Source organism: Suncus etruscus, chromosome 14 (genome assembly GCF_024139225.1).
Source record: "Suncus etruscus isolate mSunEtr1 chromosome 14, mSunEtr1.pri.cur, whole genome shotgun sequence".
Classification (NCBI taxonomy): Eukaryota; Metazoa; Chordata; class Mammalia; order Eulipotyphla; family Soricidae; genus Suncus; species Suncus etruscus.
The window spans coordinates 68,374,498-68,400,300 of NC_064861.1; the positions used below are offsets into that span (position 1 = coordinate 68,374,498).

Here is a 25,803-nt window from a genome sequence, read left to right on the forward strand (position 1 = left end):
ATGTGGGCCAGAGATGTATATGACTTAGCAGAACACATACCTAGCATGAATAAGGGATTCAGTGCTTAGCAGCACACATGGGACACACACAGTGTCTTGACTGAAAGGGCTTTTTATTTTGTGGTGATGGTGTTGCCTTCCTGCTATGGTGGAAGTGAGCTGGATCTCGAGAGATGTGTGTGCAAAGTCAAGGCAGTGTGGTAGGGCAGAAGAAAACATTTCTGAGCGTCTTTGATTTTTTTTTTTTTTTTTTTTTTGCGTCTTTGATTTTGATGTCGGCTTTGGATGTAGAGCTTGGAGTGTCTTATTTTTATGCAAAAATAAAGCCTTTCATATAAACAGAAACAATATAGAAAGGAATATGGTAAGTGTCTTTGCCCCTCTCATCAAGATGAAATATTTGTATGTTTTCATCATTCCTGTGGCTTTATCTGCCTTCTGTAACTTTTATATTGATCCTTGTGATTTTGTAAGTGAAAAAGAAATAGGTATATTGCATCTTTCTCTTTGCAACTTGTTTAGCTTTTAATTCAGAGTTACCTTCTTTGAGAGGTATATGAATTGATTCAGTAGACATATTATAACTGCTTTATAGTGTTCCTTTGGTCGATGGATAAATATACTTCAGCTTATTCATTTATTTATTTAATTTATTTTTTGTTACTTCAGCTTATTTCTATGCACAGGGAGGCCCAGTTAATGAATGTACCTGTTGTTCTCCAACCACTTTCAGTTTAGGGAAGGGCATTTGTGAGAACTCCCGTCTACGTCATTGATTTTATGTTTACATTAATTCCAGCGGCTTGTAGATTCTCTGTTCTCAGGAATGGACATTGGGACTGTCTGGTCCAGATGCGCAAACTCTTCTTTCACAGTGAAATTCAGAAGAACTCACTAGCTGGCTGTAAAGAGCTGTAAAGAGCAGCTGAGCTAAGTATTGGGAGGACTGGGTTCCAGCATACAAATGCTCAGACGTGGTGTGTGTGTGTGGACCTCCCTGGTCTGGTTTCATGGTGTCATGTCTGAGTGGCTCAGAAAGCTCAGCTTCCTGCCCATGTCACTTTGTACCACCCGTTCAGGTGACTGAACTTTGCTTACTGCTTACTGTCTGCTGTAATTTTGAGGAAGCAGCTCTCACACTCTTTGGGTCGATTTCTCTTCCCAGGTGGTTCAAAACTTTACTTTTTTTTTTTTTTCTTTCAAAAACTAGATTTCTAAGTGTTTTTTTTATTGTTGTTGTTTTTATTTTATTTTATTTTATTTATTTTTTTTTTTTTTTTGGTTTTTGGGCCACACCCGGCGTTGCTCAGGGGTTACTCCTGGCTGTCTGCTCAGAAATAGCTCCTGGCAGGCACGGAGGACCATATGGGACACCGGGATTTGAACCAACCACCTTAGGTCCATGATCGGCTGCTTGCAAGGCAAACACCGCTGTGCTATCTCTCCGGGCCCTGTTGTTTTTATTTTTATTTTTGGGGTCACACCCGGCAGCGTTCAAAGGTTATTCTTGGCTCTACGCTCAGAAATTGCTCCTGGTAGGCTCGGGGGACCATATGGGATGCCAAGATTCCAACCACCATCCTTCTGTGTGCAAGGCAAACGCCATACCTCCATGATATCTCTCTGGCCCTTCTTTTTTTTTTTTTTTTTTTTTTTTTTTTTTGGGCCACACCCGTTTGACGCTCAGGGGTTACTCCTGGCTATGTGCTCAGAAATCGCCCCTGGCTTGGGGGGACCATATGGGACGCCGGGGGATCGAACCGCGGTCCGTTCCTTGGTAGCGCTTACAAGGCAGACACCTTATCTCCAGCGCCACCTTCCCGGCCCCTCTCTGGCCCTTCTAAGTGCTTTTGTTTTATTTTGTTTTGGTGGGCCACATCCAGCAGTGCTCAGAGGTTATTATTCCTGGCTCTGCTCAGAAACCACCCTTAGCAGGCTCGGGGGACTATGTGGGATGGCAGGAATCAAACCCGGGTCTGTCCAGGGGTTGGCAGCATTCAGGGCAAATGCCCTACCACTCTTGTATTGCTTCAGCCCCTCTGTTAGTTTTTAACATCTCTAGTTCATTTATTTTGACAACTTTATTGTTCACAAATAATTCATATTTCATCATTTTGTTTTGGGGCCAGACCAGTCAATGCTTAGAGAATTGTACATTGCCAGGGACATAGAGTTCAGATCTCCTGCATACAAAGCATGTGCCCAATTGCAATCCACTCAATGAAAGTGCACATATCAGGTGGTGATTAATCTATTCAGATTTTGCAATCAATAACACACAAAATATTACACACACACACAGGTGGTGATTAATCTATTCAGATTTTGCAATCAATAACACACAAAATATTTTACACACACACACACACACACACACACACACACACACACACACACACACACACACACACACACACACACCACTTCACCCAAAATGAAAAAGCACAGAAGCCAGAGGAATAGGAAGGGCCTAACACAACGAGCCTTGCCAAGCATATAGCCTGTTTCCGACTCTTGCTGCCCTGTTTGCTTGACCATCATCTGGCAGCTCTGCTGTTTGACCCAGCTGCTTTTCTGCTTGATTTCTGAGACCACAAGTGATTCCCGGTTATGGTTTACACACAACCAGATGTTTATAAGCACCACAAAAGGGTGTGGTCTTGGGGGCCGGGCGGTGGCGCTGGAGGTAAGGTTCCTGCCTTGCCTGCGCTAGCCTAGGACGGACCGCGGTTCTATCCCCTGGCGTCCCATATGGTCCCCCAAGAAGCCAGGAGCAACTTCTGAGCGCATAGCCAGGAGTAACCCCTGAGCGTCACAGGGTGTGGCCCAAAAACCAAAAAAAAAAAAAAAAAAGGGTGTGGTCTCCATTAAACACCACAGCTTTTAAAAAGATGTGTGCTGGACTGGAGAGGTAGTCAGTGGGGAGGGTGCTTACCTGTATTTAATTCCCAGCATTCCATGTGGTCCCCTGGCACCACCAGAAGTGGCCCCAAAACAACAGTAAAACAAGCAAAAGTGTGTGTGTGTGTGTGTGTGTGTGAGAGAGAGAGAGAGAGAGAGACAGACAGACAGACAGACAGACAGACAGACAGACACCCAGGAAGTTGATCTTTGGTGAGCACCTGTGTGAGCTACATACAACAGGATGCCAGGTGTGTGATCACTGCAACCTGATGTACAGTTCCTGGCAGGCACCCCTCACCACCACCGAGCATTGTTGCTGGGCCCCAGCACTGCAGCAGTGAAGGAAAAGGGGCAGGAGCAAAGGGCAATAAAATAACATATTAAGAAACAACATAAAGGGGCCGGGCGGTGGCGCTGGAGGTAAGGTGCCTGCCTTGCCTGCGCTAGCCTAGGACGGACTGCAGTTCGATCCCCCGGCGTCCCATATGGTCCCCCAAGAAGCCAGGAGCAACTTCTGAGCGCATAGCCAGGAGTAACCCCTGAGCGTCACAGGGCGTGGCCCAAAAACCAAAAAAAAAAAAAAAAAAAAAAAAAGAAACAACATAAAGCTCCAATTTGAGTCTAGGCAATTTGTTTCCCCCAGACTCCCAGCCTTACGTGCTTTACTTTCTGTCCCTAGTTATCTGCCTGCTTTAGGAGTGGCATTTTAAATTCCCCAATGTTCTGCTCAGCTATATGCAAGTGCTTTTTCTGATCATAGAATTTTTTTTAAAATATGGAACGCTTCACGAATTTGCGTGTCATCCTTGCGCAGGGGCCATGCTAATCTTCTCTATCGTTCCAATTTTCGTATATGTGCTGTCGAAGCGAGCACCTGATCATAGAATTTTTTTCTAACCCTTTCTTCTTCCTTTTCTAAAAATCACTTTGATACTAGCATAAGAAGCCCTCTGCTAATTTAATATTCAGGATTTATGATATAGAATATGTACTGAAAATATACTCAGATCTTTTTGAAGTTGGTAATTATATTTCCTTAGATAATCCAATACAAATGCCTGCTAGTGGGTCCAGAGGAGTAGTACAGCGGGTAAGGTGTTTGCCTGGTGCATGGCCTCCCAGGTTTGATCTCCAGCATCTCAAACACCGCCAGGAGCAATTCCTGAGTAGGAGTAACACTGAGCATCAAGGGACGTGTCCCCTTTTACCCTCCCCCCCCCAAAAAAAACAAAACAAAACAAAAATGCATTATTATCTGCTCAGTTTGTTTTTTTTTTTTTGGTTTTTGGGCCACACCCGGTAACGCTCAGGGGTTACTCCTGGCTATGTGCTCAGAAGTTGCTCCTGGCTTGGGGGACCATATGGGACACCGGGGGATCGAACCGCGGTCCATCCAAGGCTAGCGCTGGCAAGGCAGGCACCTTACCTTTAGCGCCACCGCCCGGCCCCATCTGCTCAGTTTTAAGAACGGAATTGAGATTCCTGAAATCAATGAACTCTTGGGGCTGGAGAATGGCTCAAGACTGAGTCCATGCTTTGCATGCTGGAGGCCCAATAATTCCCAACACCCCAAAACGGTAACAACAACAATAATGTTAAGTGAATATTCTGGGAGATTTCTTTCTTTATGTTAATTACCCTGATTGAAAGTATATGAAATCATTCTTTTTTCTTTTGGTTTTTGGTTTTTGGTTCACACCCGGCAGCGCTCAGGGGTTCCTCCTGGCTCTAGGCTCAGAAATCGCCCCTGGCAGGCACAGGGGACCATATGGGATGCCGGGATTCGAACCACTGTCCTTCTGCATGAAAGACAAACGCCTTACCTCCATGCTATCTCTCCGGCCCCATGAAATTATTCTTTTTTTTTTTTTTTTTTTTGGGCCACACCCGGTAACGCTCAGGGGTTACTCCTGGCTATGAGCTCAGAAGTTGCTCCTGGCTTGGGGGACCATATGGGACGCCAGGGATCGAACCGCGGTCCATTCAAGGCTAGCGCAGGTAAGGCAGGCACCTTACCTCTTGCGCCACCGCCCGGCCCCATGAAATTATTCTTAAAGTGCTTTCTTTCATTGTTTGGGGGGTGGGGAGTCCACATCCAGCAATGTTCAGAAGTTATTCCTGGCTCTGCATTCTCCTTGTGGTACTTGGGCGATCCTATGGGATGCTGCATGCAAAGCAAATGTCCTACTAACCTCTGTATCCACTCTCTTACCCTAGATGTGCATTTTCTTGCCTGCCTTTTCCATCATTCCTCTGTAATGCCCTGCTTGAAATGTTGAGCCATGTATGTATGTCTGTATGTATTATGTATTTTTGGGTCATCCCAGGGGTACTGAAGGGTTACTCCTGGCTCTGCGCTCAGAAATCACTCCTAGCACAGGGACCATATGGGATGCCAGGATTCGAACCACTGTCTATACTGGATGTCTGCGTGCAAGGCAAATACCTTTGAGCTCTTTATTAAAGCTGTTAATATTGTTGGGGGGGGGGAGGGAACTGCTCAGTGTTTTGGGTTCAGGTTCCATCTCCTGAGAGGCAAATGTAGGCTGTGCTAAGGGTGGTCACAGACCCTATAACAGACCTGATATTTTCCCTCCTCTGAGGAAGCTGGCCGGACATACCCCTTCCTTGTCCCACCTGGTCTTTGCACTTCTCCCACCTGCTTTAGGGGAGTTTCCAGTTGACTTATTTCCCCCTACTGTTTGGTATTGGCAACAGTAGCCATTTCTGGTTATCTAGGGTGTCATCCCTACTGCTAGAAGTTTCCTCAGTTGTTCTTTTCAGACTGAGACTTTTGTTTTTGTTTTGGTGGCTACACCCGGATCAGATTCCTGTTTCTATGCTCTGGAATCACTCCTGGCGGTGCTCAGAGAACCTCAGGCTGTGTGCAAAGCAAGCACCCTACCTGCTGTACTCTCTAGCCCAACTCTTTAAGCTTGGGTTTACTGTTTTTGTTCTTGAAATAGATTTATTGAAAATAAAAGGAAACTCCCCAACCAGGGTGGAACTTAAGTTCGCAGTAAATTGAGCTCTTAGCTAAGTGACTCAGGTTACTGCCTTCTCAGGATTTTGCAGTTTGGGGATTCTTAGCTCCTAAATTACTTGACCCATTGAGGTTTTACAAATAATCATTATTTTGGGGCTGGAGAGATAGCATGGAGGTAAGGCGTTTGCCTTTCATGCAGAAAGATGGTGGTTTGAATCCCGGCATCCCATATGGTCCCCTGAGCCTGCCAGGAGCGATTTCTGAGTGCAGAGCCAGGAGTAACCCCTGAGCGCTGCCGGGTGTGACCCAAAAACAAAAACAAAACAAAAAGATTACTGGCTGGAGTGATAGCACAGCAGTAGGGTGTTTGCCTTGCATGTGGCTGACCCAGAAAAGATCTGGGTTCAATCCCCAGTATTCTGTATGGTCCCCTGAGCCTGCCAGGAGCAATTTCCAAGCTCAGAGCCAAGAGTAATCCCTGAGCACTGCAAGGTGTGACCCAAAAACTAAAAAACAAAGATGAAAAGATTATCTCAAGGGAGGAATGGGATGGATCTTCAGGTATAAGTGGCTCAGAAGTAGTAGCACTGGAGGGGTCAGAGTGATCAGCACAGTGGTATGTCGTTTGCCTTGCATGCAGCCAGGTCAGACCCCAGTTCGATTCCCTGTATCCCATATGGTTCCCCGAGCCTGCCAGGAGTGATTTCTGAGTGCAGAGCCTGGAGTAACCCCTGCGTACTGCTGGGTGTGACCCAAAAACAAGCAAACAAAAAAAGAAGTAGCACTGGAGGGTCAGAGCAGTAGGACAACAAAACAAAAACAGAAAAAGAAATAGTGGGGCCGGAGAGATAGCATGGAGGTAAAGTGTTTGCCTTGCATGCAGAAGGTCAGTGGTTCGAATCTCGGCATCCCATATGGTCCCCTGAGCCTGCCAGGGCTGATTTCTGAGCATAGAGCCAGGAATAACGCCTGAGCGCTGCCAGGTGTGACGCAAAAACAAAACAAAATAAAATAAAATAGTTCTGTAGATTAGATTTTTGGTAATTGAAAACTTTAGTTTTGGAATCAGAAGATTAAGGCACTTGGACTGGTAGAGGAGGGAGGGAGAGAGAGGGGGGAGAGAGAGAAAGAAGTGAGAAACACACAAAACAAAAAAGTGAAACAAAACAAAAAGGCATTTATGTGTAGTAGCCCACTGTGGAGTTTCGTTTCTTCTATATATTCTATATATGGTGATTACATTTCACCAATAGGGGTATATAAAATTTTTGGTTGGGGAAGGTATACCTATTAGCTCAGGGGACCTTGTGGTGCTGATGATCAAACCTGAACCTTCTGCATACAATGCAGCCTCTTGAATTATCTTTCCAGCCTTGGACTAGAAGGTCTTATCCAGTGATAGGTTTTGGAATCATATGAGGGGCTTTTAAGCATTTTTGTTTTTAGTTTGTTTTGTTTTGGGGTCATATCCAGCAGTGCTCAGGGCTTACTGCTGGCTCTGTGCTCAAGGATCACTCCTGCTGGTGTTCAGGGAACAATATGGAGTCTGGGGATCAGACTACAAGGGTTGGCTACAAGCAAGGCTATTGCCCTGCCCATTTTACTATTTTGGGGGGGGGGGCGGGGGAGATCCTGGGACTTTAACTTTTACTCTAAAATATTTATAGGTGCTCAGGATGGCGAAAATTTTTTTAAAAATTGGGCCCGGAGATATAGCACAGCGGCGTTTGCCTTGCAAGCAGCCGATCCAGGACCAAAGGTGGTTGGTTCGAATCCCGGTGTCCCATATGGTCCCCCGTGCCTGCCAGGAGCTATTTCTGAGCAGACAGCCAGGAGTCACCCCTGAGCAATGCTGGGTGTGGCCCAAAAACCAAATAAATAAATAAATAAATGTATATAATGGTCACAGTGTTTATACCCATTTCCCATCAAAGGTATACCTTTTGTTGCTGTTTCTGAGTGTTGATCTGCTGAGAATGACATTCAGCACAATGGTATTTTTTGTGTATGATTCATAAAATGACTCTGATTTCATTAGTTTGATATTACACAGTTATGTGCATGTGCACTTTTTTTGGGTGTGTGTTTGTTTGGGTGCCACATCAAGTGGTGTAATGGGGTTACTTCTGGCTCTGCACTCATTACTGATGGGGTCAGGGGACCATAGGGGATGCTGGGGATCAAACTCGGGTTGGCAGAGTGCAAGACAAGCACCCTGCTACTGCTGTGCTATAGCTCCAGCCCTGTGTATGCAGTTTTATCAAATGTGTAAGGCCTGAGTATCCACCACCACTAAGTGCAGAGCTGTTTCATCAACAGAGATCCTAGTCACATCCATGCTGGACTCTCTACCTGCTTTTCCTTGTTTGCTTCATCACACACTCTCTGTCCTCCAGCTCCCACCCTTCTTGTTCAGCTGCATCACCCCACATTCAGTTTTAATCTTTGCCCAGTCTTCTCTAGTTCTGCTCTGTTGCAAGTCAGCCCCTGAAGAGGTTGACTGATGGAGGGATGGAGGATGAGGTCTTTCCCCTCCAGCTCGGAGCACACGTCTGCCACCCTGTCCAGCCGTCGATTCTGAGGTGAAACGGCGGGTAAACAGCTCGCAGTCAGGCTGGCTTGTGGAAATATTAGCTTTATTCGGTGGACAAGACTGAAGTCCAAAGACTCAGCATAAGTTCCAGCCAAAAGCCTCTCGCCTTCCACAGACCCTTGTTTTTATCCCCCAGAATCAGGTACCACCCTAGGGTGGGGGCAGAATGCCAGGTCACACCCTAGGGTAGGGCACAATCACCGATCAGGGTAGGGTCAGTAACATAATAATCCCCTAAAATATTTACATACACAACACTGCTCCATGACAGCACCAGGTAGAGAATTCCAACAGAGTAGGCCACAAGGAGAAGTAGTTGCCCTTGCTGCCGTGGGGGAAACATGGCATGTTTCTTCCCGTCACACTCTATCCTCTGACACAGTTCCAAGGGGGTGTCCACTCTGAGAGCAAAGGAGGAATCTCCTAAGGAAGTGGACTCCCAAAAGTCCTGCCCCAGGTAGGCTGACCGCCTTCCTGAAGCTCTATTTCTGGATCCTTGAGGAAATCTAGGGGATTGCATCTCACTTCCCACCCTACCTTATAAAATTAGTTCAGGTGGGTGGTTCGAACCTTCAACTCCAATTATCTAAATATACGCATAAGGTGGGAACAGAGGGTCAGAAAATAATTATGTTCTCCAACTTGAGTGCTCTAACTGGAAGGAAAAATATTTTCAAATGCCTGGTGTCTGCCACTATACAGCACCACTTAATACTGGGGTTTTCCTCTTTTTTAGATCCATGATTCTTTTTTTTTTGTTTTGTTTTGTTTTTGTTTTTGGGTCACACCTGGCAGCGCCCAGGGTTTACTCCTGGCTTCATGCTCAGAAATCGTTCCTGGCAGGCCTGGGGGATCATATGGGATGCCTGGATTCGAACCAATGACCTTTTCTGCATGAAAGGCAAACGCCTTACTTCCATGCTATCTCTCCGGCCCCAGATCCATGATTCTTATCACAGGTACATCATGCTACAAACACTCACTCCTAGCTCTGTGCTCAGTGACCAGCCCTAGCAGGGTGTGAGAGGGACCATATGGGGTGCCTGAGATAGAACTTGGGTTGGCTGCATCCCTTTCCACTGTACTATCTCTTCAGTCTTTAGCTCCTGATTTTATTTCCACTTTAAACCATCTCTCCCTTCCTATAGACTGTATGCACTGTCTCCCCCACTACCCCAGGAAGTCTCCCCACTTTCTCCTGTTTTTCTGCTTCCTCGAAAGGAATTGACCTTCTTCTGTGTACTGCCTTTTTCAGCAGCGCCATTGACAGTATTTTGTGAGCTTTGTATTCCAGAGAGGGAAGCGTCTTCTGAACTGCCCAGATTCTGTGTATTTTGGTAGGACAGCAAGATCCAACACATCTTGTTCCTTTTAGGGCTTTGCTTTTGTGTGTGCAGCTGTGGTGAGGGGTCACCCACCAGAGCAACTGAAGCTGCTTTGCCTTCCTGTACCTCTGGCTGCCTCCTTGCCTCAAGCTAAGGTCTCTGGTCTAAACTCCTGGGCAGATTTTCCCGTAGAACTAGAGCACTGGCACAGAGGAGGTCATCTGGACTTGGGGAATCTCAGGTGGGTAGTCAACCTTGACTCTGGCACCTGAAGTCCTTGCTTTTACCAGGGCTCTCTCCTTCCCCAACGTTAGCCCTTTTGGATTCTGAGTACCTGTGATTTCCTCCTGATAGTAACTCCAGGGACTGATACGGGGTGACCTTCCCCATTCACTGGCCTCTCTTGGAGCGTGAGACTTCTGTGGCCATGGTGCCCAGCTCTCTACCCTGCCCGCATCTGCCCACCCCTCCTCTCACACCTGCCTTTCATACAGGTCAAGTCCAAACAAGCAGCTCCAACTCTTTTTCTGCTGGTTCTCCCAGGTAGTTTTCCTGCAGAGCTGTCATTCAGGGCTGTTTAAATGGACCTGTTACCTCGATCTTATCAGCTTCCCACAGCAGATGCATAAAGAAGCCTTTGTAAAAAGCAGAATGGGGGGCCCGCTTCCCTCCCAGCGGGCAGGCTCAGGCCTCCTTCCCAGCTGCTGGGATGCGGGAAGAGAAGTGAGACATGTGGGAACATCATTTCAACTTTCTCCTCCCTCCCTTGTTCTCCTTGACTCATTGTTTTCCAAGTAGCAACTTTTCTTGTAGAAAGGAAATGGCAGTGCCCACAAACTGGAATCAGGAACCACCCTTCTCTTGGGCTTATCCATGTAGCTATTTTAGCCCCTCAGCTAAGTTCAGATGTATTCCCATCTGGGGATCTCTGGCAAAGAACATGGTCTTGGGAATGGGTCTTCTTGGGAAGGCTACGTCTTTTTTTTTTTGGGGGGGGGGCATACCATGAGCAGGGGTTACTCCTGGATCTATGCCCATAAATCACTCCTGGCAGGCTTGGGGGACCATAAGAGAGCCCGGGTATCAAATCTGGGTTGATTGCGTGGCAAGGCAAACACCCTCCACCCTCCCTTCTGTGCTATCATGCTGGCCAGGGAAGGCTGCATATTGAATGGGTACCACTTCTACCAGGAATATATCCAAATGCCCTGGCTAGGGACTCTTCAGGTGAGCGTGGAGCTGCAAGGGCTTTGCTTTTGCAGAAGAGAAATGGTCCTGTTAGGGGTTACACCTGCCTCCCCAGGATAATTCAGCTCCACCTATCTGGTAGATCCCCCAGGTGCCTCCCCCTTTACCAGCATCAAAGAAAACAAGGCCCATTTCTGCTCCACTGTTTCTCAGTAAAGACATTTGCTAGCTGGTGACCCAAAGCCATCCCTGAACAGTTCAGCATTGATATTCTTGCTGAGCCAGCAGGTTATATTTATATAGAATTGCGACTCTTGGCTGAGGGCAAACATTCTTAGGACTGGAGTTGCAGTTAGCTATTAATAGCTAATGGTTATTTTTAAATTTCAAACAATTGTTTGGTTTTTGGACCACCCCCGACAATGATTTGGGGGGAGCACAGGGGCCGGGGATTGAGTCTCCGGCTCCCACACAAAAGGCACATGCTCTCCAGCCCTTCAGCCACTTAAGATTACTTCTATAAGTTCCTCTCCTCGGCCCGGAGAGATAGCATGGAGGTAAGGTGTTTGCCTTTCATGCAGGAGGTCATCAGTTCGAATCCCGGTGTCCCATATGGTCCCCCGTGCCTGCCAGGAGCAATTTCTGAGCATGGAGCCAGGAATAAACCCTGAGCGCTGCCGGGTGTGACCCAAAAACCACACACACAAAAAAAAGTTCCTCTCCTCACATCACTTTTGGGGTGGGTGGGTGTATCTGGTTGGAAGTTTTAGGATTTATAATGTGAATTGAATATTCTCCAGAGGTGATGACAAAAGCTAACCATAAAAGGTTCCTCCCTCTCCTTCCCTTATTACTAGTCCTGGGGGTCAGCTGGCATCTCTGGCCACAGGACACAGACAAGCTTTCAGGCTGCAGATTCCACCAGTTCCAGCGACAGTGCTGCCTTTAAATCCAGTAGGCAGGAAGGTTATAGAGAGTCAGGTGTATAGTTCTGCTGCTAGTGTTTACCTTTCTAGCACTTGGCCCCTCTCTATTATAAACCTGAGCTGTCTGCTTACTTTCCCAAAGGCTTAAAGATGTGAGCATTGATATCCAGATTATGGGACACATCAACCATTCTCACGGAAGGAGCTTTGTAAAAATTTTGTGGGGGCTGCTCCAGGGGCTGTACTGGGAGTCTCCAATGACTGGGATTGAACCCAGGACCTTGTACAGTCAGGATGTACTCAACTGCTAAGCCACATCCCTTACCCCTCATGAAAGAGACTTATTTGTTTATCAGTTTGAGGGCCACACCCCTCATGATGCTTAGGGCTTACTCCTGATTCTGTGTTTATGAATTATTCCTAGTGAGGTTTGAGAGAGACACACACACACACATATATATATACATACACATACAAGGCAAACACCCTACCTGCTGTGCTATCTGGCTCTGACTCTCCTTTATTTATTTATTTTTGTTTTGTTTTGTTTTTGGGCCACACCCGTTTGATGCTCAAGGGTTACTCCTGGCTATGCGCTCAGAAATCGCTCCTGGCTTGGGGGGACCATATGGGAACATATGGGACACCAGGGGATCAAATCGCGGTCCGTTCTACGCTAACGCTTGCAAGGCAGACACCTTACCTCTAGCGCCACCTTCCCGGCTCTGACTCTCTTATTTTTATTTATTTTTACCACACCTGGCAGTGCTGGAGAGGGTTGGGGGGCGCTTCTGGTGTCAGAGAACTGGGCCACTTGCATACAAAACCTCACTCATTCCTTCCTTCCTTCCTTCCTTCCTTCCTTCCTTCCTTCCTTCCTTCCTTCCTTCCTTCCTTCCTTCCTTCCTTCCTTCCTTCCTTCCTTTCTCTTTCTCTCCTTCCTTCCTTCCTTCCTTCCTTCCTTCCTTCCTTCCTTCCTTCCTTCCTTCCTTCCTTCCTTCCTTCCTTCCTTCCTTTCTTCCTTCCTTCCTTTCTCTTCTTTCCTTCCCTTCCTTTTTCTTTTCTTTCTTTTTTTTTGGCCACACCCGGAGACACTCGGTTTACTCCTGGCTATGTGCTCAGAAATTGCTCTTGGCTTGGGGGATCATATGGGATGCCAGGGGATCGAACCACAGTCAGTCCTAGGCTAGCTCACACAAGACAGACAGATGCCTTACACTCTGCACCACCACTCCGGCCCCCATTGAGATCTTTCTTCAGTCCCTGGAATAGATGTTTGATGCCATAGTACCACCCCTTTTCCCCCCTTCCAAGCAGGCACTGTCCCCCAAATGCCTCTCTGGGAAGCAGGTATGTCTCCTCTCCAGGCCTCACAGGCCTGAGAATTCAGCACTGGAAGTTGGTGCTGAAGAGCTACAGACCTATGCTTGAGGTTCTACGGGGCAGAAAACTTGCCCTCTCCTGAGGTGACCATTCAGATCTGTGCTGTCCTCCAGGGCACTTCTATTAGTGGGGGTTGACCCACACCCAGTGGTGCTCAGCACAAGGTCCATATCGGATGTCAGGGATCGAACTAGGGTGGGCTACATGCAAGGCAAGTACATTACCCACCATACTATGTCTCCAGCCCCATCAGGGTACTACTGGGCAGGGGTCATCGGAAGTTTCCCGATCCCTACTGTGTGGCATTTCTCCGGATTTCTCACAGATCTTTTCCTATGCTTCAGGGCATCCTTGAGAACCTCTGCCTTGTAGCCCTCCTTTTCATCATCTCCCTTCTCTAGTGCCTGGTGTGATGTTCTTTTATGTCATGAAGATCTGATCTAAAAAATTTGCTGTAAATAGAGATAGATGATGGCTGAATGTTTGCTTTCTTATTTGCTCTGTCTGGTTTGGGCCCAAGATATAGCTCAACAGACTGAGCATGTGCTTTGCTTGTGGGAAGCCTGGATTTGATCCCTGGCATCACAAGGTGGTCCAGAACACCATTGGTATCAGCCCCAGAGAACAGAGCTAGGCGTAGCTCCTGAGTACCATCTGGTTGTTGCTCACCCAAAAATGATGAGACCTGATTTAACACTGGAAATCTCTGTGGCCAGAGTGATAGCACAGCAAGTAGATCGTTTGCTTTTGTTCCCTGGCACTTATTATGGTCCCCTGAGCACCACCAGCAATGATCCCTGAGCACAGAGCCAAGAGTAACCCAGAAGTATCACTGGGTGTGGACCCTTCCCCCCCCCAAAAAAAAATAAAACTGGGCATCTCTTTCATACCAGAAATAGCTGCACACAGGTTGGAAGGCAAGTTGGAGCTTACCAGATGGTGGAGTATAGTCTCTGTGAGCTCTTGAGCAGAAAGCAGCCTGTCATCAGGTGGCTTTGGAGAGAAGTGTTTAGATAAGGTGGTAACAAGGAGAGAGGTTACTTAGAAGTGGGCAGAGGCTTGTTTTGGGAGCAGCTTTGACTACTGGGCACCAGTAGTAGCATCCCTTGTGGTCCTTCACCTTTTCTCCTTGAGGAAAGACAGGCCTTGATGCTCAGGAGGATTTGTCCCCTGTGAATTTTCCTCCTTCCTCATTCTAGTGCTGAGTTGTGGCCTGCCCAAGGGCTGCATTAGGGGCTGCTGTTTTGAGCTCGACCTTTTTTGTATTTTGAGCATGAATGTCTAAGTACCGGCCTTAATCTCTGGCCTTGTGAGCTCTGGGAGCTGAAGAGAAACCTCTCATGTTTCTGTCCCAGGATAGCCTTCTAGACAGTAAGAATTGTGGTTCAGACTCTTAGCACTGCCCTGCCCTTTGCAGCTGATGTTAAGTATCCATGGAATTTTAAAGAGAGCAGCATAATAAATGCCTGATGGGGTCAGGAGGTAAGTATAGCTTTTTACATTTCTGTTGGATCACTTACCAGCCAGTCTTCTCAGTGTGTTCACTAGAACCTTTCATTTTTGCATGTGAGCGGAGGATCATTTGAAGGCAAACATTTGAGCTCTATATTCAACTTGTGGGAGTTGAAATTGCATTCAGTGTAAAAGTGGACTAAAGGGCTTAGGCTGTTGGGCCTGACCCCTCTCCTAACTCCTTCAGGCCCTTTCGCTTTCAGCTGAACCTTAGAAATTCTATTGTTGTGCTCGCTTCGGCAGCACATATACTAAAATTGGAACGATACAGAGAAGATTAGCATGGCCCCTGCACAAGGATGACACGCAAATTCATGAAGCATTCCATATTTAAAAAAAAAATTTTATTGTTGTTTTATTTCTTTACACTTCTACCCTTTTCTCTTTATTCTATGTGTTTCCAAATCTAGCGAATTAGAGAGAGTGGGTAAAGTTGTATGACTAGAAATCCTGGTTTAATTATTTGGTTTAGTTAAAAAAAAAAAAGTTCAGAAGTTCAGGGCCAGAGAAATAGAATATATAGGGCACTTGCCTGGTTCAATCCCCAGCACTACATCCCAAGCACTCCAGAAGTGATTCCTGAACACAGAGCCAGGAGAAAAGCCTGAGCACAGCTGCAGCGCCTTCTTCCTCCACCCCATCAAAAAAAAAAAAAAAAAAAAAAAGAAGAAGAAGAAAGTAAGTTCATGGCCAGATAGCTGAGTGGGCTAGAGTACATATTTTGCACGTAGCCCCGGGTTTGACCATCAGCAGTGCATTGTCCCTTGAGCCTCCACAAATTGTAGCCCAAAAATCAAATCAAACCAAACAAAACAACACAGTTCATAAGATTGGTAGCATGAGGCTGGCTAGCAGATGGAAAGGAGCTCTGAGTAACTAACTATAAAACAGAACACTTTTTACAGGCAGAAAGGAGATGGGTCTAAGAAAGAGCATCTGGTTTGTGGCCAGGTCACGGGGGTCTCTCAGGCAAACCTCACTGCACTCACTGGTTATTCCAGATAATTGGAGGAAGGTGGAACTCACTTGGTCAAATAGTAAATAAGTTGTAGTTTGTTAGCATGAGTGACTCCTTCTTGGACCTATTTTTTCTTCCAGTAGCCCAGTTCAGGATGTGAAGATTTTCTCAGTTATAGAAGTTATAGAAGTTATTTCTCTGACCCAGACCTTTGCCCACACTTAGGAGGCAGGTTGTATTCGAGGTCAGGGCAGCTCAACTGGCCTCTGGCAGGAGTGGGAGTAGACTTTCCTGGCCCATGTGATCCCAGCACTTGAGCTGCTGCAGAAAGGGAGTGGAGGAATCCAGAAGTCTGTTTGTTTGTTTTTTTTTTTCATTCAGGTTATTTTTAAAGTTTTCCAGAAAATACTTAGAAATCATGGTAATATAGCAACAAATTTGGGACTCTTTTGTTGTTGTTGTTGTTGTTGTTGTTGTTATTTTCTGTTTGTTTTTGGGCCATCCCTGACAATACTCCTGGTGTTGCTTAGGGAACCATATGGGATGCCAGGGATCCATCCCAGGTTGGTCATATGCTAAACACGTGCCTTATTGGCTGTACTATCCGCTCTGCCTCAAGCACTTAAAATTCTTTTTGTTTGTTTTGTTTGGGTTTTTTTTGGGTTACACCCGGCAGCGCTCAGGGGTTACTCCTAGCTCTACGCTCAGAAATCGCTCCTGGCAGGCTCAGGGGACCATATGGGATGCTAGGATTCCAACCACTGTCCTTTTGCATGCAAGGCAAATGCCTTACCTCCATGCTATTTGTCCAGCCCCTGCACTTAAAATTCTTAAGTCATCTTCAGTGATGTCAGTCGGGAAATTCATTGGCAGAATAACTTCCCCAGTATCCAGAATATTCTAGTCGTCCCCCCCCCCCAACAATGGCATGTGATCTCTGAACAGGGTATTTGAGATAATAGGGAATAATCCACGCTGGAATGAGTATATAAGTAAAATCAAAGATACCTGTGGGCAGGTGTTATAGGTCACTTCTTCTGGACCTGGTCAAGCAAAGGCCTTCTCCAGCCCACTATTGTTGGCCTCACATGGTCCTTCAGCCTTTTCCTTTTTGAAAGCGCTCACCGTTGTTGTATCTGTGGTGTCTCGTCTGGCATGTGCCCCAACATGTCACCACTGGCAAGAAGGCAGAAGGACACTGTGTGCCTCTGAACTGGCGACACACAGGCTCCTATGCAGCAGATGCCAGAAACCTGGATTTCCGTCTTGGCTGCACTCTTGATTTGGAAGGACAACTTCTGAAGGCACCACTGCCTTCACTGGGAGATCTGGGGTTTCTCAGCCGCTTGAGGAAGAAGCTAAGCAGAAGAGACATGTAGGTCACTCATGGGACCTTCCTCCAGGCCCTGAGGTGAACTCTGAGACTCTCACTGCTCACTTTTGTGCCGACAGGGACAACAGAAGATGACGTGAAAATGCGGCTGGGGTGCTTCTCACTCAGTCCTGGCATCCCTATGTACTTTAACTTAGCCCAGGCAAGCTTTTTATCATTGAGCTACCAGCTCAGTTTCAAGTGTTGATAGGAGAATTCAGCTTTCTATCAGTTTCTGGCCTAGCTGAGGTCTTTTAATGGGCACTGGCCAAAGTGTGGGGGTGCACTGAGGCCCTTACACCAGAGTTGGGTTTCTGACATGAATCAATCCATAAACCAAAATGAATGAGCCAGAGAGATAACACAACGGAGAGAGCGCTTGCCTTGCACTGCCAACCTGGGTTCAATTCCCAGATTCAGTCCTCGGCAACCCAGATGGTCTCCATAGCACCTCTAGGTGTAACCCAAAACCTAAACTAAACCCCCCCCCCCCAAAGAAAGAAAAATTTTAATTGGGTATGATTGGATACTTTGCATTTGACAAAGTATCAGTGTTCTTGCTGGTAATGTGGTTTGGAAGGATCTAAGCAAATGGCTGTTGTGTATCTTCAAAGGCATAGGAGAGGGTAAAAAGAACTTGCTTTGATAAACCTGTTATATCTCGTTTATAATGATATGCTTAAGAGAAACTTAGTTCTTTAAGAGCGTCACAGAAGAAAGGTAGGGCTTTGCGGTTGCCCTGCTGAGAAGTACCATTAAACACAGGCCCGAGATGTTTGGTCTCCCAAGCCCAAACTCCCATTTCTTTTCAGAAAATGCATTCCACAGTCACGTGGTAAATATAGAGGAGCCCCTATCCCCTTGCTGTGGTTCTGCTGAGGCCTGTTATCTGTAGTCCGCTGTGTTGTGAAATATTGGGTACAGTAGACCATTTGAGAGAGAGGCAGTATTCACAACTGCTGTAGCAGTATATTGCCACTATTCTAAAGCAACTGTGAGTTTTGTATAGGTAGATGTGTGTGTTGTGTGGGGCCATACTGTTCTGTGTATTTGTGTTGGGGAGGGGGGCATTCTGCTCTTCCATACCCCCCTCCAGGCCTCAGAGAATAGAAGGGCTGGACTTCATGCCTGCTGCCCCCAGCCACCTCAGCATTGCAGAGGAGTGAAGTGGAGGGACTAGTGGGAGGAAGTACTGTTCAATTATCCCTGGAAGCTCTCCCTGGGCCATCTGTATAGCAGGGACTGAGGGCAGGGAGAGAAGGAAAGGTAACGTCCCTGAGTTGAGTTGCAGGGGTGTCTAGTGGCACCCCAGCCTGACGGGGGGGGGGGGGGCAGACGCAGCAAGGAGAGGTGAGAGGATTGATGCAGAAGCATGAAAGAGGCTGCTTAGCTTAGAGGCCATGTGAAGAATATGCACATGGCGGTTAGGGCCTTATATTATACTAAACCTGGATGTCTCTTGAAACTTCATCTGACTGCTGTGGATCATTTCCTCCCTGTTATCCTGAACCCACAGACCCTCGGGCCAAAGGGACTGCAGGCGGGCTGGGCCAAGAAAGGCCATTCATCCACAACACTATGACACTTAATTCAGGGGCTGGGCAGTAGCGCTAGAGGTAAGGTGCCTGCCTTGCCTGCTCTAGCCTTGGACGGACTGCGGTTCGATCCCCTGGCGTCCCATATGGTCCCGCAAGCCAGGAATGACTTCTGAGCACATAGCCAGGAGTAACCCCTGAGAGTCACCTGGTGTGGCCCAAAAACCAAAAAAAAAAATTAATTCAACACATCATATGCAAAGTCAGCCCTTCCCGGTATACCACCTCTTCACCCCTTGGATCATTTTATTTGTTTGTTTATCCCTATTAGAACCCTTAGTGAAAAGCTATTCCTGACTTCATCCCAGGCCTCCAGCCCTTAGCGCCCTCTCCCTTGCTGGACTGGGTCATTTTTGTTTTGGGTTTTGCTTTTTATTTTATGAGATGGACCTTTGACTTACAGAGCTGTTCACAGTAGCAATTCAGGCCCATGGTGTCACTTTTTTTTTTTTTTTTAACTGTCTTGCGCCTCAGGCTGGGTGGGGCAGGATGACTCATTTTCTGATCACATCTGAGTTTTATGGTTTTCTGACGTTTGTTACTTCACAGGTGTGGAATCTGTCATCACTCTGTGTCTGGCACTGGCCGGGACTCCCCAACAGCCTTGCCTTCCTCATACATACAGAAGCTGCAGCAGGGCTGGCCAGCCAGGAGCTGGATTTTCTGCCCATCGGCTCAGGGTCCTTGGGAGGAGCTGAGCTGACTCTGCAGGAATCTCTCATGTGGACCCCAGAGTGGTACTGTGAGAACCCACAGAACAAAACCCAGAACAATCTTCTTAGGTTTTCAATTTGAATACCAAGTATCACTGTTGCCTTTTCCTAATAGGAGCCTTTTTAAAAATACGGGTATCTACCAAAAAAAAAAAAATGGGTATCAGGGGCCGGGCGGTGGCGCTAGAGGTAAGGTGCCTGCCTTGCCTGTGCTAGCCTTGGACGGACCGCGGTTCGATCCCCCGGCGTCCCATAATATGGTCCCCCAAGCCAGGAGCAACTTCTGAGCACATAGCCAGGAGTAACCCCTGAGTGTCACCGGGTGTGGCCCAAAAACAAACAAAAAACAAAAATACGGGTATCATTTCTGCAGAGATGTTAGAATATTTACCTTGTGTGAGGCTGCTGTCCAGCTGCTTTTGGTTCTCACCCGGGAATCTCCCTTTTGGCATGGAGGAAACCAAGGGGCCTCTGAGAAAGAAAGAAATGCTGCAGTAATCTCCAGTTCTGAGTATTTAAGCCAACAATTCAGAAGGGATCTCTGAGGCACATCAAACTGGTCTCCACTTCCCAAGTGAAAACAGGGAGATGCTGAGATGGAAAACGTGCAGAGCAGAGGGTTCCAAACTTTTGTGGGAGTTGCTTTGTCACTCCCCTCTTGGAAATGCTGTTGCAAATATCCAATGCCTACTAGTAAGCTCCCTGTTACCCTGCAGCTAGGAAGGCCAGGGGCTTTCTGCTGGCAGCACCTCTGGGAGGTAAGAGGGGTGGAGGAGTGGGAGGTCTGCAGCCTGGTAGAGCTGGGCTTTATGTTCCTAGAGGGCATTCCATTCCTGGAAGAAAGGACAGTTTTCTGCCTCAGTCATTAGGTGGTACTGAAAGCCAGACTCCACCTTGCTCTGCCTTTCCCTTAACCTTATTCCCTTTCATTCCTGCTGCAGGGCTCTGCATTCACCTTGACTGTTGTTTTTTGGTTTTTGGTTTTGTTTGTTGTTGTTGTTGTTTTTGGGCCACACCCGGCAGTGCTCAGGGGTTACTCCTGGCTATCTGCTTAGAAATAGCTCCTGGCAGGCATGGGGGACCATATGGGATATAGGGATTTGAACCAACCACCTTAGGTCCTGGATCGGCTGCTTGCAAGGCAAACGCAGCTGTGCTATCTCTTCAGTCCCTTGACTGTTGTTAATGCTGTTGTAGTGCTGGAAAGATAAGGGGCTGGTGGGCAGGAAGGCATTTCATGTGTATGTTTCTAATTTTGGCCCAAAAGACCTTCTCCTGTGCTGGAAATCGGGGTGGGTGACTAGGGTAAGTGGAGATGGAGCCACTCCATGAGCTGTGAGGTTCACACTGCCTGTCTCTGCCCCTCTGCCTGGCCCTGTATTAGGGGAATACCTACCCCTAATCACTCAATCACTCAAAAAGCACCAAGAAGACTCTGGCATAAAGGAGGGGGTGGGGGCACAGTTGACTGTGATCTCCCGTGGTATCTGATTCCTTCCTGCCACGTGGAGCCAGCTGACTTTCCTTTTTTAAGGTTTTGCTCAAGTGCTTGACAACTCAGAGTTTCTCCCTGTGCATCCATCACAGGGTCACCCAAAGGAGTTTTTCCCATTTTTTTCCCCTATCTGCTCTCTCCACCTTGAGTCTCCATCAGCTAATCATTGAGATGAGGATTTGATTTGAAACCCAGGCTCTGGTAATGCCCTTGATTGCACGGGGCTGGGGGTGGAGCAGGAGACGGAGCGGCTACTGTTGAGCTGAGGTGGTTTTATTCCTTGCCCTCCTCATCCTGAGCCCCTGTTTGATTCTTTGATTTGCCCTGATTGTAATCTAAGGCGGTCCTGTGTCCCTCGCAGCTCTCTGACCAACGCTTTTCTGAACCTGGATTTTCTCATCAGATAAGGAGCTTGCACGGTGCCTGACAGGGAGGCCAGAGATTGGATGCAGTCTGGTAGACAGGGCACAAGAGCTAGTCTGGATACCAGGAGTGACCCTGGAAATGCCGGCCACTGTTCTGTCCTTTGATTCTCCTCCTCTTCTTCCTACTTGCCCCTCCCGCTAGCTGCAAGGAAAAGCTAAGTGAGCAGCAGACTCAGCGCTGCTGCAGAGAGAGGACTGAGACTTTTTTTTTTTTTTTGGCTGCTGTTGACTCGTCTTGTAATACTTGGCATGTGGTACATGAGGAGAGCCAAAGGGGCGTTTTGGAAGGACTGACTGCCCAGTCCTGCCCTCACCTCACTTTTGTCCTCCCTCTGCTGCCCTTGTGCCTGCCCTATGCCCCTGAGAGGTCCAGCAAAGGGCTGTAAGCACCACCAGCTAGTTAGTGCAGCCCTTCTGGAATGCAGAGAGCCCCATCCATTCAGACTGTTAAAACCACTGCTGATTCTGCGGATACAGAGGCGGTTCTCACCTGGTTTTACGACAGAGAGACCCAGTTTCTGTAGGCCCTGCCTAGGAGCTCTGAGCCTACAAATAAGAGATGGAGCAAGTTAGAAATGGCACCAGTGCTCTGCTCACATAATCGTAGTTTATTACATGTACTAAAAAAAAAAATAGTATTAGGACTTTCTACTGAGTTCCTGGCTGGGAAGAAGGATCTGTCTGACAAGAAATCTTTGATTCCTGTTCACAAAATCAAACAAGCAGAGTGTTTGAGGCTGCTACTTTCTCCGCTCCCATTCCCTGTCAGAGGATATGCAGGTGGCCACTGTGACTCAGGGTGTATCTGCTCTTTTGTGTTGAAGCAGGCATGTTGGGGGGGGGGTTTATTGTTTCCTAAAGGTGTCATACCCCAACTATTGTCCTATAACTTGGATTTGTTGTTGTGACCGTAGCTCCAGTGGCGCAATTGGTTAGCTCACCGCAGTACTTATATGCTGTTGTTCTAGTTTTCTAACTCTATTTGTAGGTATATTAGCATACAGATAGGTGTTTCACCTCTTTTGCCTAATAACTAGTCCTTCAAACAGACGTTATGCAAATTGTTACACCTCAACTAGCCTTGAAAATAAGAAGAAAGGGAAGGTAGGGACAAATGTTCCTCGTTTGTACATGTGTGATGGTTTAGTCTGGAAAGACTGCTGTCCAGGTGAATGAGGCCAGGAACTCAACCCCGGGGCCATGCCAATGTGATCTCTGGAACACAGCATACACTCCCCTCCTGCCCCCCAGCGCTGTACACAGGCAGGGCATGGGCACCAGGAGCAAACAAGTACTGCTCTTGGGGAGCACCATAGCCAGGCGTGTCAGACATCTGGTGCAGTTGGAAAATCTGTGGATGGAGCCACTTGTCTTTCCTCCATTCCCAGCCTGGTATGCAAGGGGCTTAGGGGTCTGGGGAAACCGAAAAGGGGCAGGCTGATGGGGGCCTGATGAGAGGCAGGACAAATACCTGTGGTGGCTTACAAGGCTGGTACAAGAAGTTCCTCTTTCCAGCCTCTGTCTCTGTCTCTCTCTCTGTGTCTGTCTGTCTGTCTGTCTGTCTGTCTGTCTGTCTGTCTCTCTCTCTCTCTCTCTCTCTCTCTTTCTCTCCTTCCCTCCCTCCCTCCCTCTTTCCCCTATAGTGTGGTGTGACCATCCTCTGTGAAGACATGGATCTATGTTTCCTTTCCTTCTGCCTACAGTGACCTTTGCACCTGCTTTAACCAATAAGGAGACAGAGGAGATGCCCATATGACTTTTAACGACTGGCCATGTGAACTTCCTATTCTCTCTTGAGAAAAGGCCATGGGATCTTGGGCACATACTTGGGAAGTCCAGAGGCACCGTGTTGGGGAGATCATATGTGTGAAAAGCCTTTCAAGATGATTCCCTCCACAGTCACATTCTGATTAAAACCTCACCAGAGACTTCAAAAAGCTAAACTGCCTAGGAGATTTCCTCCCAGGTGGCTGACTCACTGAAGCTAGCTGAGAAAGAATAATACTGGTTGTTTAAACTCTTTCATTTTGGGGCAGATTGTTACTTTCTAGTTAGTTACTGGGGAAGCACTGAACTTATAAATCAATTTAAACAGAAGAGAAACATCTTCATAATACTCTAGTCTCATCTGAATATAGAATGTTGAAGTTGGAGTTGGAGTGGGTAGGGTGCTTATCTTGCACACAGCCCACTGGCTTCCATTACGATACCTCATGGTCCCCGGAGCACTGCCAGGAGTGATCTCTGGAGCTCAAGAGTTAAGTCCTGAGCCCTACTGAGTATGACCCAAAACAACCAAAAAAAGAGAGAATGTCTTTCTTTTTTTTGAAACCCCCCTAGAGTTTCATGTATTCTTATTCCAGTTAAACACTGGAAACTTTTTGGTTTCCTTTGTTTTGCTTCCTGTATGTGGTTTATTTTTTGTTTGTTTTGTTTTATTTTGTTTTTGTTTGTTTGTTTTTGGGCCACACCAGGTAATGCTCAGGGGTTATTCCTGGCTATGTGCTCAGAAATCACTCCTGGCTTGGGGGACCATATGGGATGCTGGGGGATCAAACTGTGGTCCATACTAGGTCAGCCACATACAAGGCTACTTGTACACCTACTGATGCTGTGCCACCGCTCTACCCCTTTCCCCCATTTTGTTGAATTTTTGGGCCACACTTGATGATGCTCAGGGGTTACTCCTGGCTATATGCTCAGAAATCGCTCCTGGCTTGGGGGACCAGATGGGAACCGGGGGATCGAACCACAGTGTGTCCTCGGTCAGCCGCGTGCAAAGCAAATGCCCTACCACTGTGCCATCACTCTAGCCCCTCCGGCCCCTTGTTTTACTTCTTATATTTAAAGCCATTATTGCTGGGATAGAGAAATACAAATTGATTTGATAGCTCATATTATGTAAAAGTAAGTGTTCTCTCTTCCCTTCCAATTCCTCCATTTCTTGGGGCTGGGGATGTAGCTCAGTGTTAGTACATTTGCTAGTAGTACATTTGCTTTGCTTGTTTGAAGTTCTATTTCATCCCCAGGTATACTACAAAAACAAACGTTAGGACATGTAATCTGTTACTATATGTTACTGATTATAAGTATTTCCAAAAGAAAGAAAGAGAACCTTTTCCTCTAGTATCATCATATGATTGTTACACCTTAAGAATCAACCATAGGGGCCCGGGGAGATAGCACAGTGGCGTTTGCCTTGCAAGCAGCTGATCCAGGACCAAAGGTGATTGGTTCGAATCCCGGTGTCCCATATGGTCCCCTGTGCCTGCCAGGAGCTATTTCTGAGCAGACAGCCAGGAGTAACCCCTGAGCATCACCGGGAGTGACCCAAAAATCAAAAAAAAAAAAAAAAAAAAAAAAAAAAAAAAAAAAGAATCAACCATAGGAGGGGCCGGAGAAATAGCATGGAGGTAAGGTGTTTGCCTTTCATGCAGAAGGTCATCGGTTCGAATCCCGGCATCCCATATGGTCCCCCGTGCCTGCCAGGAGCAATTTCTGAGCATGGGGCCAGGAATAACCCCTGAGCGCTGCCGGGTGTGACCCAAAAAAGACCACCAAAAAAAAAAAAGAATCAACCATAGGGGCCGGAGAGATATAGCATGGAGGTAGGATGTTTGCCTTGCATGCAGAAGGATGGTGGTTCGAATCCCGGCATCCCATATGGTCCCCTGAGCCTACCAGGAGTGATTTCTGAGCGTAGAGCCAGGAATAATCCCTGAGCGATGCTGGGTGTGACCCAAAAACCAAAAAATGAAAATAAAAAAAATCAACCATAATTTAATATAATACCTAATAAAATCTAATTCTCTGCTGACATTCAAGCTTCCTTCTTTGTCTCCAAAATGTTTATCCTCCCCATTCAGCACAAGCTAATGAGCTTTGAAAATAATTTGTTTATTGTTCATTGAGCACTAATGTTTGGTAAACATTATCAAACATCTGCTATTATAAGTCACTATGGATAATATAGAAGTAAATTAGACATGTTCACTGCACTCAGGAACAATACCGGGTAAGAAATGCAAATATGTATTGTGTTTGATGTCAAGCAAATTATGTAGTAGGTGCTGTAATACTGGCAGAAACCCAGATACTGAGAACAGAGGGTAACCCCATCCCTTGTCCAGGTGGCCTTCTGCTATAGAAGGCCTGCAGAGTTGTGAAATCTTGTTTCTAGCTGTAGCCCTGATCTTTCTTGGTTTTTTTTTTTTTTTTTTTTTTTTTTTTTGGTGTAGTTTTTGGGTCACACCCGGCAGTGCTCAGGGGTTATTCCTGGCTCCATGCTCAGAAATTGCTCCTGGCAGGCACGGGGGAACCATATGGGACGCCGGGATTCAAACCGATGACCTCCTGCATGAAAGGCAAATGCCTTACCTCCATGCTATCTCTCCAGCCCCTAGCCCTGATCTTTCTACTCCCCTCTTC

General features: G+C 46.9%; 1 protein-coding gene and 2 non-coding genes across 4 annotated transcripts in view; 2 read left to right on the forward strand and 1 right to left on the reverse strand.

Moving 5' to 3' along the window:
* The window catches only part of ZNRF1 (zinc and ring finger 1), a 101,964-nt gene that overhangs the window by 47,537 nt on the left and 28,624 nt on the right, over positions 1-25,803 (forward strand). The window lies entirely within an intron of this gene.
* LOC126029096 (U6 spliceosomal RNA) lies at positions 3,674-3,778 on the reverse strand. The gene has a single exon (XR_007502751.1). It is a non-coding gene; the product is annotated as a U6 spliceosomal RNA (small nuclear RNA).
* On the forward strand, positions 15,045-15,151 carry LOC126028991 (U6 spliceosomal RNA). Its single transcript, XR_007502655.1, has one exon. It is a non-coding gene; the product is annotated as a U6 spliceosomal RNA (small nuclear RNA).